The sequence below is a fragment of the Ranitomeya variabilis genome, chromosome 1 (genome assembly GCF_051348905.1).
Source record: "Ranitomeya variabilis isolate aRanVar5 chromosome 1, aRanVar5.hap1, whole genome shotgun sequence".
Taxonomy (NCBI): Eukaryota; Metazoa; Chordata; class Amphibia; order Anura; family Dendrobatidae; genus Ranitomeya; species Ranitomeya variabilis.
This window is the reverse complement of record NC_135232.1, coordinates 401,616,464-401,630,984: the sequence shown is the minus strand read 5'-3', so window position 1 is coordinate 401,630,984 and position 14,521 is coordinate 401,616,464. Positions and strand designations below refer to the sequence as shown.

Genomic DNA, 14,521 nt, shown 5'->3' with positions numbered 1-14,521 from the left:
AAACTAGCGCCACCCTTCTCTTCATTGACAGGTTGTTGACTTATGTATACATGCAGGTAATCACATGCATGCTCCAGTTCTGCACAGCCTGCATGGTGCTTTACCATTAGGTAAGCACAAGCATCGGAGGATCTACTGAACGTGTCATCCACACCAATGACCGGTCAATAAAACAGAAGACGGTGGCAGTAGACCCAGAATGTAGAGGGGAGCCGAAGCACTGGAAGTGCACTGTCACGCCTTCCTGCCCTTCCAGCAATATTTGAAAATACCTTCAAAGTAAATTGCTCTTCACTGGGGACATAAAAGGTATCGACTGTCATATTTTAAAACCTACATGGTCATATAAACGGTTTGGGCTGGTGTAAGTTGCTGACAGTTTCCTTTTAAAAGAAATAAGTAAGGCAGACAAGATGCAACCCACATCAGATACAGCTGGAAAAGTTACAATATAATTGACTCTATTAGTATCAGGCCGGTTTGACTATTTGGATATTCTTAGTAAAAAAACTGTTAAATCAACAACAAACCACAAAATCCCTTAAAGCAGATGCAATCATTGAAAATTGATGCAGATCAGTTCACACATTGAAACTGGACTGTTGGATTAACCCCTTCCCGACCTTTGACGCCACGTAGGCGTCATGAAAACCCGTGCCAATCCGACCTATGACGCCTACGTGGCGTCATGGAAAGATCGCATCCCTGCAGATCGGGTGAAAGGGTTAACTCCTATTTTACCCGATCTGCAGGGAGAGGGGGAGTTGTACTTCAGCCCAGGGGGGGTGGCTTCACCCCCCCGTGGCTACGATCGCTCTGATTGGCTGTTGAAAGTGAAACTGCCAATCAGAGCGATTTGTAATATTTCACCTATGAAAATGGTGAAATATTACAATCCAGCCATGGCCGATGCTGCAATAGCATCTGCCATGGCTGGAGACCCCGATCTGCCCCCCCCCCCACTGATCGCCCCCCCAGTCGTCCTTTCTGCCCCGATCTCCTGTCCGCTCCCCTCCTCCCTCCTGTCCGCTCCCCCGGTCCTCTTGTCCGCTCCCCCGGTCCTCCGATCCCCCCCCCCCCGTGTTCCGATCCCACCCCCCCATACTTACCTAGCTTCCATGTCCCTCCCCAGGGTGGATAAAAATCAATGTTTTTTAAAAAAAATCAAAAAAAATCGGATTTTTTTGATTTAAATCGGATTTTTTTGATTTAAATCGGATTTTTTTCAATAAACTGCTTTTTGAGGAAAATATTTTACCATCCAAAGGTTCTTCCATCATGAGATAAAGCTGAGATGTTTAACTCAGTAGAATAAAGGCTGTATATGTGTAACATTCACAATGCCATGCTCTTCCAGAGGTTTCTGTAGGATTAGTGGGCAGTTTCTCTCCTATATTATCACAGACGCTCGCTTTACTTACGCAGTTCTCAAAACTGAATTTGACTCCGCAGAGGTCCCAGCCTCTTCTTCATGGCAAAAATGTTACAACATGAACAGAGTTGAGAAAAAGACCTTAATCCTATTGTTCTACAAACCTATGAATACAGAATCAACCCCTTCAGTGCCAAGTCCAAGAAGTTAGACAATATGTTTCTGATTGTTTGGAGTGGAATAGATCTGCACAACACAAGAAGAATGTGAATTTAAGTGTTTAGAGGAGGAAGGGCAAGCAGACAAAAAAATGAAAGTGAAACTTTGAGCACAATACTGCAGCATAGCCACAGACAGACAAGTCTGGATCTGTTTGTGTGTACGATCTGAGGTTTATTACATTCTTTCCTTATAATGGCAGCAGGCCGTAAAAGAGACCCAGTTTGGGAATATTTTAATGAAGCTCCTTCGCCTATCGGTAAGGCAGGCATGCGTGCAAAATGCAAATGATGCAACAAAGAGATGCAAGGCCTGGTGGCGTGAATGAGGCAACATCATGAGAAGTGCGGTGATGAAGATGACCAAAGAAACACTTCACTATCAACATCTTCATTTCCCTTCTGGTTGCAGTTTTCATAATGTGATTTCAAACGGCAAACAAGTCCTTGGATATCCTTTTGACAGTATTTGCACTTTGCTCTTGCACCTTTCTTTCCAAGATCTGCTGCTGGCATCTCAACAAAATGAACCCAAATAGGGTCTCTCTTACGACCTGCCATGGCTCACACAGATCACTTATGAAGTTTGATTGTTACTACAGCCAAGTACTGCTGACTATCCAACAAGTTTGGGCATGTCAACTGAATGGAAAAAGAAACTAAACCAAAAGTGAAACCAAGCTAGAAGTGTGGAATTAAAGGGGCAGTATGAACAAAATATGGAGGCTATTAATAGTTTATACAATTAAGACATGCTGCTTTTAAACACCTACCTATTGCCATATAGTAAAACAAAAAAGATTTTTACTTACTTTGGGGTCCCCCCCTCACCCTGGCGTTAGATCGTTGCCCCTAGTTTCGTCCGTGTAACTATGGGCGCACATGCGCACTGCTCTCACTTCTCATTTTAATCGTGATTTATATTAAAAAAAACCTTTTGATTTAAATCAGTGATTTAAATCATGATTAAAATCATGATTTAAATCGATCCGATTTAAATAGAAAAAAATCTTTTGATTTAAATCGTGATTTAAATCATGATTTAAATCGGCGTGATTTAAATCAATCCACCCTGTCCCTCCCGGTGTCCGGACGTCTTCTCCATGGGCGCCGCCATCTTGGAAAATGGTGGGCGCATGCGCAGTGCGCCCGCCGAATCTGCCAGCCGGCAGATTCATTACAAGTACATTTTGATCGCTGTGGTAGGTTCTATCACAGCGATCAAAATAAAAAAATAATAAATAAACCCCCCCCCTTTATCACCCCCATAGGTAGGGACAAGGCCCTTCCAAGCCCCGACGTGCGCCCAAACAGTGGTTTACCCCCACATATGGGGTATCAGCGTAATCACAACAAACTGGGCAACAAATATTGGGGTCCAAATTCTCCTGTTACCCTTGTGAAAATAAAAAATTGCTTGCTAAAACATCTTTTTTGAGGAAAGAAAAATGATTTTTTATTTTCACGGCTCTGCGTTGTAAACTTCTGTGAAGCATTTGGGGGTTGAACGTGCTCACCACACATCTAGATAAGTTCCATGGGGGGGTCTAGTTTCCAAAATGGGGTCAATTGTGGGGGGTTTCTACTGTTTAGGCATATCAGGGGCTCTGCAAACGTAACATGATGCCCGCAGACCATTCCATCAAAGTCTGCATTCCAAAACGTCACTACTTCCCTTCCGAGCCCCGGCATGTGCCCAAACAGTGGTTTACCCCCACATATGGGGTATCAGCGTACTCAGGAGAAACTGGACAACAACTTTTGGGGTCCAATTTCTCCTGTTACTCTTGCAAAAATAAAAAATTCTGGGCTAAAAAAATATTTTTGAGGAAAGGAAACACATTTATTATTTTCACGGCTCTGCGTTATAAACTTCTGTGAAGCACTTGGGGGTTCAAAGTGCTCACCACACATCTAGATAAGTTCCCTTGGGGGTCTAGTTTCCAAAATGGAGTCACTTGTGGGGTGTTCCTACTGTTTAGGCACATCAGGGGCTCTGCAAACGCAACCTGACGCCCGCAGAGCATTCCATCAAAGTCTGCATTTCAAAACGTCACTACTTCCCTTCCGAACCCCGACGTGTGCCAAAACAGTGGTTTACCCCCACATATGGGGTATCAGCGTACTCAGGAGAAACTGGACAACAACTTTTGGGGTCCAATTTCTCCTGTTACCCTTGGGAAAATAAAAAATTGTGGGCTAAAAAATCATTTTTGAGAAAAGAAAAATTATTTTTTATTTTCATGGCTCTGCGTTATAAACTTCTGTGAAGCACTTGGGGGTTCAAAGTGCTCACCACACATCTAGATTAGTTCCTTGGGAGGTCTAGTTTCCAAAATGGGGTCACTTGTGCGGGAGCTCCAATGTTTAGGCACACAGGGGCTCTCCAAACGCGACATGGTGTCCGCTAATGATTGGAGCTAATTTTCCATTCAAAAAGCCAAATGGCGTGCCTTCCCTTCCGAGCCCTGCCGTGCGCCCAAACAGTGGTTTACCCCCACATATGGGGTATCATCGTACTCAGGACAAACTGGACAACCACATTTGGGGTCCAATTTCTCCTATTACCCTTGGGAAAATAAAAAATTCTGGGCTAAAAATCATTTTTGAGGAAAGAAAAATTATTTTTTTTATTTTCACGGCTCTGCGTTATAAACTTCTGTGAAGCACCTGGGGGTTATAAGTGCTCACTATGCATCTAGATAAGTTCCTTGGGGGGTCTAGTTTCCAAAATGGGGTCACTTGTAGGGGAGCTCCAATGTTTAGGCACACAGGGGCTCTCCAAACGCGACATGGTGTCCGCTAATGATTGGAGCTAATTTTCCATTCAAAAAGTCAAATGGCACGCCTCCCCTTCCGAGCCTTGCCGTGCACCCAAACAGTGGTTTACCCCCACATGAGGTATCGGCATACTCAGGAGAAATTGCCCAACAAATTTTAGGATCCATTTTATCCTGTTGCCCATGTGAAAATGAAAGAATTGAGGCTAAAAGAAATTTTGTGTGAAAAAAAAGTACTTTTTCATTTTTGCGGATCAATTTGTGAAGCACCTGGGGGTTTAAAGTGCTCACTATGCCTCTAGATGAGTTCCTTGGGGGGTCTAGTTTCCAAAATGGGGTCACTTGTGGAGGAGCTCCAATGTTTAGGCACACAGGGGCTTTCCAAACGCGACATGGTGTCCGCTAACGATGGAGATAATTTTTCATTCAAAAAGTCAAATGGCGCTCCTTCCCTTCCGAGCCCTGCCGTGCGCCCAAACAGTGGTTTACCCCCACATATGAGGTATCAGCGTACTCAGGACAAATTGGACAACAACGTCCCTGGTCCAGTTTCTCCTTTTACCCTTGGGAAAATAAAAAAATTGTTGCTAAACGATCATTTTTGTGACTAAAAAGTTAAATGTTCATTTTTTACTTCCATGTTGCTTCTGCTGCTGTGAAACACCTGAAGGGTTAATAAACTTCTTGAATGTGGTTTTGAGCACCTTGAGGGGTGCAGTTTTTAGAATGGTGTCACTTTTGGGTATTTTCAGCCATATAGAACCCTCAAAATGACTTCAAATGTGAGGTGGTCCCTAAAAAAAATGGTTTTGTAAATTTGGTTGTAAAAATGAGAAATCACTGGTCAAATTTTAACCCTTATAACTTCCTAGCAAAAAAAAAAATTGTTTCCAAAATTGTGCTGATGTAAAGTAGACATGTGGGAAACGTTATTTATTAACTATTTTGTGTCACATAACTCTCTGGTTTAACAGAATAAAAATTAAAAATGTGAAAATTGCGAAATTTTCAAAATTTTCGCCAAATTTCCGTTTTTTTCACAAATAAACTCAGAAATTATCGACCTAAATTTACCACTAACATGAAGCCCAATATGTCACGAAAAAACAATCTCAGAATCGCTAGGATCCGTTGAAGCGTTCCTGAGTTATTACCTCATAAAGGGACACTGGTCAGAATTGCAAAAAACGGCAAGGTCATTAAGGCCAAAATAGGCTGGGTCATGAAGGGGTTAATGCAGTAAAGTAACTATGAAATTATCTGTGTCTCTTAGCTCTTTGAGCACATCCATGTTGAACTCGTATGGCAATGCCTGCCGCAAAAGATGTTCATCTCTATGAACTCACACATTGAAATGAAAAAACATTTAAGGACGTCTGCGTCTTAAAAAGTGGCGCTCCAGCTCTGCAATGCCAAATATGTACTCCAGAATTCTGTCCCCAAGCATATGCATAGAATAGCAATTCTTAAGCCTTATTTCTTCCATTACAAATATACAATGTGGAAAGAAATAAAACAAGGACTAATCCTCTAAAAGACAGAACATTTGCACAAGACATAAATAGGTCACTGATTTAAATTACAGAGAGAAAGAGATACAGAGACTGATAGCTATTTGCTCTACTAACAATCAAGTATGGTAACAAAATGTCATTTTCCTAAATGAGCCAGTGTGCAGAATGCCAAAGACAGAAAACAGAAGGTGGGAAATGGCTGGCATGCCTTCTCTTCACTACATGCAGAGATATGCAGAAATGCTTGTATTGCCCAACACGACCAGATCACAAAAAAGTATGCATGGTGTCATAAGTAGCTTTGCAGTGGCCTAACTTGACTAATCTGACAGAGGGTGCAGAGGAACAATGCAGCAAACTGGGCAGAATAAACCAGGGAACCGTCCAAAGACTGGTACAGTGAAGAAAATAAGTACAGTATTTGATCCCTTGCTGATTTTGTAAGTTTGCCCCCTGACAAAGACATAAACAGTCTATAATTTTAAGGGTAGGTTAATTTTAACATTGAAAGATAGAATATCAAAAGTAAAATCCAGAAAATCACATTGTATAAATTATATACATTTATTTGCATTTCGCAATGAGAACTAAGTACAGTATTTGATTCGTCTGGCAAACAAGACATAATACTTGGTGACAAAACCCATGTTGGCAAGCACAGCAGTCAGACGTTTTTTGTAGTTGATGATGACGTTTGTGCACATGCCAGGAGGAATTTTGGTCCACTCCTCTTTGCAGATCATCTCTAAATCATTAAGATTTTGAGTCGCTTGGCAACTCAGAGCTTCAACTCCCTCCATAAGATTTCTATTGGATTAATGTCTGGAGACTGTCTACACCACTCCATGACCTTACTGTGCTTCAATTTGAGTCACTCCTTTGTTGCCTTGGCTGCATGTTTTGGGTCATTGTCTTGCTGGAAGACCCAACCACAACCCATTTTTAATGTCCTGACGGAGGGAAGGAGGTTGTCACTCAGGATTTTACGATACATGGCTCCATCCATTCTCCTACTGATGCAGTGAAGTAGTCCTATGTTCTCAGCAGAGAAACACCCCCAAAGCATAATGTTTCCACCTCCATGCTTGACAGTGGGGACGGTGTTCTTTGGGTCAAACACAGCGAGTTGAGTTAATGCCAAATACCTCAATTTTTGTCTCATCTGACCACAGCACCATCTCCCAATCACACACAGAATCATCCAGGTGTTCATTGGGAAACTTCAGACAGTCCTGCACATGTGACTTCTTGAGCATGGGGACCATGCGGGCATTGCAGGATTTTAAACCTTTACAGTGTAATGTGTTAGCAATGATTTTCTTGGTGACTGTGGTCCCAGCTGCCTTGAATTCATTAACAAGTTCCTCCCGTGTAGTCTTAGGCTGATCTCTCACCTTCCTCATGATCAAGGATACCCCACAAGGTGAGATTTTGTGTGGTGCCCCAGATCGATGTCAATTGACAGTCATTTTGTATTTCTTCCATGTTCTTACTATTGCACCAACAGTTGTCTCCTTCTCACACAGCGTCTCACTTATGGTTTTGTAGCCCATTCCAGCTTTGTGCAGGTATGTGAGCTTGTCCATGACGTCCTTATAAAGCTCTTTGGTCTTGCCCATGTTGTAGAGGTTACAGTCTCACGGATTAATTTAGTTTGTGGACAGGAGTCTTTTATAAAGGTGAACATGTAATACAGTTACCTTTAATGCAGGTAATGAGTTGATTAGGAGCGTCTAACTGGTCTGTAGGAGCCAGAACTAATGGCTGGTAGGGGATCAAATACTTATTTCTCACTGCAAAATGCAAATAAATGTATATATTTTATACAATGTGATTTTCTGGATTTTATTTTTGATATTCTATCTCTCAATATTAAAATTAACCTACCCTTAAAATTATAGACTGTTCATGTCTTTGTCAGTGGGTAAACTTACAAAATTAGCAAGGGATCAAATAATTATTTCCTTCACTGTATATGCACACAGCTGACTATCTTATGGAGTATGTGCACGATACCTGCTGAGCAATGGACAGCTGACACAACATTTGTACTGCCCTGTGTGCAGAAGCACATCTCCATGACTGATTTCAGGTAAGGGAGAAAAGAAAGGTGCTGCATAACCAGAAATGCCAGTACATTCATGGACATTGTACAAAGACTGTCCATAGGTCTCCCGACCCAAAATGGACAGCCCCATTCATGCCTAAAAGGTTGTATTGTGAGGGTCAGGAGTTCCACGGCCGGTCCACGAATCAAAGTCCGTGCTTGGACTGTGACACATAAATGTGTGAACATGGCATAAAAAAAAGAGGAAAATAAAAACAAGGCCTGAGCTACAGAGTAACACACACACTTCAGCAAGATGTTACATTAAAGTCTGCGGCAAAATATAAAATGTAATACATCACAGCTCAGTAGCTAATCTAGCTGACTCAGATGCTGACGATCAGTGATTGGCAGATTCTGGAAGAGAGGGGTTAAAGGCACAAGTTCCCAGAGAAGATTCTGAAGAAATGTGAAGTTGGTCTGCAGGCAAAAATTTCACATGCTGCGCTCCAAAAGCAACAAATGTGAATATCTATGCAATGAAGTGGCACAGCAAAAAAAAAAAAACACAGAAGAAAGCAGCAGAATCTGGGGAGCTCTGAGATTTTTTTTTTTTTTTCACAAGGCATTCAAACTCATTCTTTAGCAAGTGACAGGTCCTCTTTGATAGCTCCACTGCCCATCACAAAATAAAAATACGCTATACATTTTTATGAGATTTGATCGCTGACAGACACAGGGACAACATGCAATGAACAGCTGTGCAAGTAAATATGACATGTTTTTATGTTATGCACAGTACAGCCATCAAAAAAGGAGTTGTCCAAAACCATTTCATTCCATCTAGGCGGAAGAAGCAGATATAGACATCTGCTGTCTGTTTTTCACTGCCTGACAGGACAAACTTGAGAAACCTCTGATGAAACGCTGATGGTAAAAACTAACATACTGACCAAACATTGATGAAAATTTTATTCACCGCACTGATGGAACTCGGACCATTTTAGAAAAAAAAAATATATGAATGCATCCATACAGGGTTAATTAAATCTTCGTAGAACTGCTCTATGATGTACTGACTAATCTATAATAAGGGTGGCTGGTGAACTTTCAGGGCATAGAGCCCAAGACACCTCACATGAAAGGAATACGCAAGGAGACTTGTAACCGAGGCACAAAACTTAAAACTTGTTTCCTCCGTCATACAACTAACATGAACCCCATCATTGGTATATTTGCACTGCTCTACCCATAAGCTGGATCTGACCAACCTCAGCGCCCCTGAGCTTCTCTCAGGCCATGTGCACACGTTGCGGTTTTTGCTGCGGATCCGCAGCGTTTTTGACGCTGCGGATCCGCAGCAGTTTTCCATGCGGTGTACAGTACAATGTTAACCTATGGAAAACAAAAACCGCAGTGCACATGATGCGGAAAAAACGCGCGGAAACGCAGCGGTTTATTTTCCACAGCATGTCAATTCTGCCCCTGCACCTACACCTGCCCCATTATAGAAACTCGCAGGTGTCTAAAACCGCAGTGGAAACCGCACAAAAAAACGCGATCCGCAGTACTTTTGGCACTGCGGATTTATCAAATCCGCTGGGGAAAATTCCGCAATGGAATCCGCAGCGTGTGCACATGGCCTGATGCTGCCTCTGCTAGGAGCCTGGGAGAGAGAACGGTTAGAACCTATGGCGTAGCCATGCTGCTGCCAAACTGTCAATCTTCAGGAGCAAACTGCCCATGGCAAAGCAGGAAGCCAGGGATCGGTGCGCTCCTGAAGATAGAACATTAGAACAACCCATCAATCCAGAACTGTGCCGCAAAAACATTTAACAAGAGAGTAACTGGTATGACTCACTTGTGTCCTAGGTAACAGTTACATTATGTTGACTTGTCACCAGGAAGAAAACCTAATAAAAGACTTCTTAACCACATCTTGCAGTTCATTCTAAAAAAGGTTAGGCGGATTGGTTATAGTGGGAATATCAGTCCATTTATAAGGCTGACCACTGAATATTGCCAACTACTTTCTATCAATAATATCATATAATACACATTAATAGCAGAAATAACGCAAAAACATCTTTATAAAAAAACAAGAACATGGTATAACACGTCTATTCAGCCAAACACTGCATAAATGGCTGGACTGGCAAACATGTCCTGTTAGAATAAGGGGCTTTGGTATCTTTATAGTTCCTCTTTGGCAAATTCTGCTTTATAGTCATTATGTAAACTTCCCACACATATACAACCCTGCCCTCTAGTGACTGCATTACCCCAGTGAGCCTGATTCCTGTAGTTCTACAGGACTGCAGGCAGCTCAGGTCATGTCTGTAGAAATCTAATCATAGTGGTTCATACAAATGTTTTTATACAGTACCCGAATACTAGACAATGGAACCTACTGATCAAAGTAGCGATAGACGATGACAAAACTTCTGGTCCAGTATATTAGCAGGTATTAGGAAAACGATTAGAGCAAAACAGAAAAAAGGAGCCAGGTTATTTTGATTTTTTTTTATTTTGATTGATTTCAATGAGTGTAAAAATATTAATTTTGCCCTGCAGCATCTCTTCTTGTAAAGTACACTTGCGGGCACCTATACTTTACAAGAAGTGATGCCTCCTGCATGGTTTTTAGAAAATACATATGCCCGCGGCATCCCTTCTCTTATGATGTAGGAGCTTACAGCAGTCCTTCTTGTAATATACGTGCATCCCTTCTTGTATTGCATATGTGCCTGCCCTCACCATGCCTACCTGTACTGTATACGCGAATTAACACAGAATCCCTACTTTTACTGTATATGCACCTAAAGTATACAAGCCTGACTGCAGCACCCCCGTGTGTACTATACATGGGCCTGCAGCTTCCCCTCTTGTATTGTATACGTGCCCGCCTGCAGCTTCCCCTCTTGTATTGTATACGTGCCCGCCTGCAGCTTCCCCTCTTGTATTGTATACGCGACTGCCTGCAGCTTCCCCTCTTGTATTGTATACGCGACTGCCTGCAGCTTCCCCTCTTGTATTGTATACGTGCCCGCCTGCAGCTTCCCCTCTTGTATTGTATACGTGCCCGCCTGCAGCTTCCCCTCTTGTATACGTGCCCGCCTGCAACTTCCCCTCTTGTATACGTGCCCGCCTGCAACTTCCCCTCTTGTATACACTACTGCCTGCAGCTTCCCCTCCTGTATTGTATACGTGCCCGCCTGCAGCTTCCCCTCTTGTATTGTATACACGACTGCCTGCAGCTTCCCCTCTTGTATTGTATACACGACTGCCTGCAGCTTCCCCTCTTGTATTGTATACACGACTGCCTGCAGCTTCCCCTCTTGTATTGTATACACGACTGCCTGCAGCTTCCCCTCTTGTATTGTATACACGACTGCCTGCAGCTTCCCCTCTTGTATTGTATACACGACTGCCTGCAGCTTCCCCTCTTGTATTGTATACACGACTGCCTGCAGCTTCCCCTCTTGTATTGTATACACGACTGCCTGCAGCTTCCCCTCTTGTATTGTATACACGACTGCCTGCAGCTTCCCCTCTTGTATTGTATACACGACTGCCTGCAGCTTCCCCTCTTGTATTGTATACACGACTGCCTGCAGCTTCCCCTCTTGTATTGTATACACGACTGCCTGCAGCTTCCCCTCTTGTATTGTATACACGACTGCCTGCAGCTTCCCCTCTTGTATTGTATACACGACTGCCTGCAGCTTCCCCTCTTGTATTGTATACACGACTGCCTGCAGCTTCCCCTCTTGTATTGTATACACGACTGCCTGCAGCTTCCCCTCTTGTATTGTATACACGACTGCCTGCAGCTTCCCCTCTTGTATTGTATACACGACTGCCTGCAGCTTCCCCTCTTGTATTGTATACACGACTGCCTGCAGCTTCCCCTCTTGTATTGTATACACGACTGCCTGCAGCTTCCCCTCTTGTATTGTATACACGACTGCCTGCAGCTTCCCCTCTTGTATTGTATATGTGCCCGCCTGCAGCTTCCCCTCTTGTATACGTGCCCGCCTGCAGCTGCCCCTCTTGTATTGTATACGTGCCCGCCTGCAGCTTCCCCTCTTGTATTGTATACGTGCCCGCCTGCAGCTGCCCCTCTTGTATTGTATACGTGCCCGCCTGCAGCTGCCCCTCTTGTATTGTATACGTGCCCGCCTGCAGCTGCCCCTCTTGTATACGTGCCCGCCTGCAGCTGTCCCTCTTGTATTGTATACGCGACTGCCTGAAGCTTCCCCTCTTGTAGTGAATGTGCCTGCAGCTTCCCCTCATATAATGTATACGCGCCCGCTGGCAGCTTCCCCTCATATTAAGTATATGTGCCCGCAGCTTCCACTCATATGAAGTATATGTGCCCGCAGCTTCCCCTCATATAAAGTATATGTGCCCGCAGCTTCCCCTCATATAATGTATACGCGCCCACTGGCAGCTTCCCCTCATATAATGTATACGCGCCCGCTGGCAGCTTCCCCTCATATGAAGTATATGTGCCCGCAGCTTCCACTCATATGAAGTATATGTGCCCGCAGCTTCCCCTCATATAAAGTATATGTGCCCGCAGCTTCCCCTCATATAAAGTATATGTGCCCGCAGCTTCCCCTCATATAAAGTATATGTGCCCGCAGCTTCCCCTCATATAATGTATACGCGCCCGCTGGCAGCTTCCCCTCATATGAAGTATATGTGCCCGCAGCTTCCCATGGCAGTCAGTGACACATCACACCACATAAATGATACAGGAGTGAGGCAGACTGTACAGAATAGGGCACCTAGCCTGGCCAAGGCACTCCAGAGGAGAGGGCACATCCCCCCAGCCGGCACTGAGTGCCCACAATGCACAGCACATGCAGGCTCCCCCACTACCTGAGAACACTGCTGGGTCCCTGTCTCCACACTGCAGCCATCAATGGCTCCCAGGACAGCACTGTTAGTAAATACTGCCGCAGGCTGACTGCTACCCGTGCACACGTCCTGCAGGGCAGCCAACCAGCACAGCCTGCCCCATTATAGTGGCCCCGTGTACCGCAGCCCTGCCATAGGAAATATATGCAAATTCCTCACCATGGGGAAAGCCGAGGCACTTCCCGGTTAGTCACACAGGTCCCAGCGCCTTCATTCCTCCGCCTGGCAGCCGCAGGCGCTCTCCTGGCTGTGCTCTCCTGCCAGTTGTGGGTCAGTTATTCCCCGGCTCTTCCTCTGTGGTGACAGGGTAGCGGCTAGTTCCCCCTTCACCGAAAGGACCTTCTGACGTCGCACCCCACGTGACACGCCCATGTGACTAGTAAAGTCACGTGGTCGGACTGCTGCGCGGGCTGTGCGTTCCACTGGAGAGTCCGAGCTGAGCAACACCGCAAGCGTCAATAATCACAGGACAGGCTACTGCCGGCTCGGGACAGGCTACTGCCGGCTCGGGACAGCCTACTGCCGGCTCGGGACAGGCTACTGCCGGCTCGGGACAGGCTACTGCCGGCTCGGGACAGGCTACTGCCGGCTCGGGACAGCCTACTGCCGGCTCGGGACAGCCTACTGCCGGCTCGGGACAGGCTACTGCCGGCTCGATACAGGCTACTGCCGGCTCGGGACAGGCTACTGCCGGCTCGGGACAGGCTACTGCCGGCTCGGGACAGGCTACTGCCGGCTCGATACAGGCTACTGCCGGCTCGGGACAGGCTACTGCCGGCTCGGGACAGGCTACTGCCGGCTCGATACAGCCTACTGCCGGCTCGGGACAGGCTACTGCCGGCTCGGGACAGGCTACTGCCGGCTCGGGACAGGCTACTGCCGGCTCGGGACAGGCTACTGCCGGCTCGATACAGGCTACTGCCGGCTCGGGACAGGCTACTGCCTGCTCGGGACAGACTGCTGCTGGCTCGAGGCTGACTACTGCCGGTTCGGGGAAGACTACTGCCGGCTCAGGACAGACTACTCCTGGCTCGGGGCAGGCTACTGGTGGCTCGGGCATGCGAGTGCCACCTCATTGCCAGCTTCACATGCCATATCGATTAGTTTGCATTCTTTTCCTTGAGCTGCCTTCTTCCGTGTGTGTGTTGTTAGGCTACGTTCACATTTGCGGCCTGCGCCGCAGCGTCGGGCGCCGCAGCGTCGCCGCATGCGTCATGCGCCCCTATATTTAACATGGGGGTGCATAGACATGCGTCGCACTTGCGTTTTGCGCCGCATGCGTCGCTGCGGCGCCCGCGTCCGGGCGCAGAGGACGCAGCAAGTTGCATTTTTGCTGCGTCCAAAATCAATTAAAAAAATGACGCATGCGGCGCAAAACGCAGCGTTGTGCATGCGTTTTGCTGCGTTTTTGTTTGCGTTGTGCGCTGCGGCGCCGACGCTGCGGCGCACAACGCAAATGTGAACGTAGCCTTAGAGCGATGCTGCCTCACAATGTGGCCCCTAACTGCACATTAGGCAGCCATGGGGCCCCATGCGTCATTTTACAAGACTTTTGTCACTTTTTATTGTCTTGTATCGTTTGCGCCACACTCTTCAAAATGGGGAACGTGTTTCATCAATTAAAAAAATAGCACGTTCTGCTAAAATATCAGAAAATACGCAAA

The 14,521-nt window shown here is 45.6% G+C and overlaps 1 protein-coding gene across 1 annotated transcript in view; it reads right to left on the bottom strand.

The window, feature by feature from the left end:
- The window catches only part of JAK2 (Janus kinase 2), a 337,554-nt gene extending 324,353 nt beyond the window's left edge, over positions 1 to 13,201 (bottom strand). Inside the window, exon 1 of the mRNA XM_077249154.1 lies at positions 13,017 to 13,201. The gene's annotated coding sequence lies outside the window, so the exon portion shown is untranslated. The remainder of the gene's footprint in view (positions 1 to 13,016) is intronic.
- Positions 13,202 to 14,521: the final 1,320 nt, after the last annotated feature.